Source organism: Ischnura elegans, chromosome 10 (assembly GCF_921293095.1).
Source record: "Ischnura elegans chromosome 10, ioIscEleg1.1, whole genome shotgun sequence".
Lineage (NCBI taxonomy): Eukaryota > Metazoa > Arthropoda > Insecta > Odonata > Coenagrionidae > Ischnura > Ischnura elegans.
The window spans coordinates 80,492,373-80,496,155 of NC_060255.1; the positions used below are offsets into that span (position 1 = coordinate 80,492,373).

General features: G+C 40.2%; 1 non-coding gene across 1 annotated transcript; it reads right to left on the reverse strand.

Annotated features, from left to right (window-relative positions):
- Positions 1-3,182: 3,182 nt before the first annotated feature.
- Positions 3,183-3,254, reverse strand: Trnaw-cca. The gene has a single exon. It is a non-coding gene; the product is annotated as a tRNA-Trp (tRNA).
- Between the last annotated feature and the right edge of the window lie 529 nt (positions 3,255-3,783).

Sequence of the window (3,783 nt, forward strand, 5' to 3'; positions counted from 1 at the left end):
CAAGGAGGGAAATGATTTTTATTTTGATACAGAATATATATTATTAGAAGTATTTATATTATTCTTTAGTACTAAGTATATAATTTAGCCTCAGTGTGACTTACTATTGGAAATAAGGTGATGGATCTTCTGGATCTCGAAGGTGAAGTTCGGTTAAAATTTGGTGAACCCTGAATAAGCAGAACTCTAGCGGCTGGAGAGCAAAGTGTCTCTGGTGGCAGAAATTTAGAGGGGAAGCGAAGCGCTTCGGACTGAGTCAAGCAAAGACCTCGATGCAATGCCACGACCCCAGCAAAAAAGACAAATTTAGGGTGCACATTCAAGTAATAGAACTTCTGCGAAATAGACTCACCAATACCCAATACTGAAGTTCGAGCAGAGGCCACAACATTTTCAACGGATTGTAGGTATGAGACTATATTTGCCTTAAAACGAAGACAAATGTCCCAAATCTACATGGCAAAGTTAACCTCCCCTATCCTCGTACCTCACCAATATCAAACGCCGTTTTAACTATCTCTCCTTCATCTTTTACTTCACTCTCATAGTTATTTTTATAGTATATACGGTAAACCAAGGACTGACTGCTATTATGATGAAAGAATAAAAGAAAACTTTTCATGAAACTGCTAATGATATCTGTGAATCGATTGCGTTTCTTTTCTCGGGCTTCATATTGCTTAATATCGACTGCGACTCTTCTGAAATAAACGTACTTACTGTCCTCTAAGTCTTCACGAACGTAAAATGTGTTCGAGCGCTGAAGATTTTTAAATATTTTTCATCGAAACACGGGAACTGTCGTCTACAATGAAGATGTCTGCTAGTGTAAACACTAAGAAAAATCCAATGCCTAACTTGATCAAATATTAAGGAAGTACCTGAACTTATATTGGGAACTGCCTACATGCATGTTTAGGAAGTATAATTTGAGCTCTATCATACTAATCCCGGAGTTGAGTTTGGGAAATGTCGAATTGATGAGATTTTAATGACTTTGCTGTAGATATATGAATATAATTTTCTTGGAAACTAGGGGTTCGGCTTTGATTGCTTTAATGTGTAACATTATGATCTATAAATTTTTCTCGTGTTTTCTTATGCGTCAGTTGGCTGGAAGCCAAAATTTTCGCGGGCTATCCTGCCAGCGTCTTTAGGGCGAAGGTCACATTGAATCGGAATCGCGGCAATTTCTTTCTGTGCGACATTGTATTCACCCACCACTATAATTATGCAACTATTTGGTGGATGATCATTTTTTGACTTCATTTACAGAGAAGTTTATTCTGTGCTGGAAAGAAGAAGGGTCAGCTCTAAGTATTTTATGAAGAGCATCATGCTCAACAAATAGTTGATCCAGGGTACTGCGCAAAAGATGCGCTTTTAGTGGTTTTCTTTGAAGAGATATGAGGGTGCGGGAAGCCAAGGGGTGCAAGTGATATTTTTTCTATGCAGAGTTATACATAGGAATTGATAGAAGAAATAAACAAAAAAACTGGTGGTTCATCTCGTTTGCCTGCATTTTTTCTAATTTCTGTACCTTACTCTGTTTAGAAAAAAGTCATTTGTACACCTTGGCTTCTTACCTACTCATATGTATATTCTTTGATGGAAAAATGCATGGTGCGGCTTTAACCATTCCCCGCGAAGTCCTTTGTGCGTGGGGGTTGGAGCGAAAGGGGGTGGAATGTGGGAGGGATCACCCTCCCTATACACGGTGCTATCACGGGACGACCTACATCGGCCTCATATCCAGGCATACACCGGTATCTCCCCAGCCATCCTCCCCGCTCTCATCTCCGCGCCTCCTGGCATATGGTCGGCCTGGGGGACGCTCGTGCAAGGTGGTATCTGGGAGCGTGCACCGTCGAGAGGCGGTAATTTTAATCTGGCGAGGGCGAATAGAGCGAATATCCCACCTTTGACCTCCGACTCACTCCATAACTCAACGCAATGCATGCCTCATGCTCCTCCGCCAACAATGGCTATCAGCGATTATTTTAAAAATATTTTATCATTTTCTTTCAACTTAATTTAGCTCATTCAGGTTAGTAACCGACTTATATACATTCAGTGAATGAAATTTGCCTTGCAGGCATGCCTCGTGCTCCGCCACCGCCAACAATGGTAATCAACGTTTTTTTTTTACTTTTTAATTCATTTTTAAAATTTAACTCCTTCGGGTTAGTAACCAACTTAGACACAGTCTTTGAATAATATATGCCATGTAAATAAATGCAATGCATGCATCATGTTCTACTACCGCCAGCAATGCCCATCAACGATTCTTTTTTCCAACTTTTTCAATCGTTTTTTAAACTTGATTTACCTCCTTCAAATTAGCAACCCTCTTACAAGGAAAGTCCTTAAAATGTCACTCCCAGTTCGTTCAAAGTTTGTGAGGTGTTAAGAAATGGATACCCGTGAGGTGTTCTTTTTGTTTCAGCCGCCAAAGTCCAACACTTGTCGAGATATTAGGGACGGAAAGCATAAGGAAAACGCCTAAATACACGCAGCATAACAATAGACCCTTACGCGCCTTTGCTGGGATGAGGAGCGCCGACGGTGTATTGTTGTGCTGGGCATTGCTTACCTTACGGCGTTTCCCTGTTGCTTTCCGTCTCTTTTATCTCGGAAATTAGTGATCGTTGCGGGGTGAAGCAAAAATACCCATTGGTATCTATTTTCTATCGCCTTTTATAATTTTTACGAGATTTGGTGGTGATGCTTGAGCGACTTCCCTTGTTAGACGCATTCAGTTAATAATTTTGCCTCGATAGTAACTCGTAATTCCTCAATACAACATCACCTATTGTTATTATTTTGCTTAATTTAAAAACTTCCACGCACATATGAAACAATGAGTAATTTCTGTGGAAGAGTCCGACTGAGTTAAATTGGCCATTAAAATATCGCACAACTACACACAATCACGCAAGCTGCCTCAAAAGACATGTGGCTGAAGGTGCCAAAAAAAAACCTTTACAATATTAGAAGAGTAAAAAAATCAAAGTCTAGACTGTATACCACACGTGAACTGATTTCAGCAAATAATGGGAAGAAAAGAAATTTATGAAAGTATTTGCGTGGCGGAATATATCGTCCATCCATCAATTCTGCTTGAGCTGAAAATACATTGTGGTTATAAAATGTTTTTATTCCAGCATCAAAAAATATAGTCGTGACCCCGACGTGATTCGAACACGCAACCTTCTGATCTGGAGTCAGACGCGCTACCGTTGCGCCACGGAGTCAACCGTCGTTAGGGTTTCATTTTTTTTCTGATGTTTGAATGATTTTTCTAACGGTATCAGATAGATTTTTGCGTCGCACATGCAAAGTGTGGTTTACGGTGATATCTTGGAGTGTAATCTGTAGAGAACTCCTTCGGGTAAGTGGCCGCCCTCGACATATTCATTGAAGTTGTATTTTAGTTGCACGCAAAGCAACACCTAGTCCCTCAAATGTACTTCTTCTCTGCTTCATAGGCGACCACAGATGCTGTCGATTTTAAATGAGCATGAAGAATCTATCAAAACCTTAGTGAGAAGTCGAATCATCTTTTTCGGCCATATCTTGAGGCATGGTAGCTGGGCATAGACAGTCTCTAGACATGGATTACCTCAGAGTTTATTAGATAGGTTTTTTACCCTAAATTCAAGAGGAGGTGGACCTATTTAGTCTGATCCTACCTGATTACTATCTTTTCATGTTTTGATCTGACGGAATACTCGCTCTGGCATGATAGATAAAATTGCGAAACTTCATACTGGCCAAAAATCA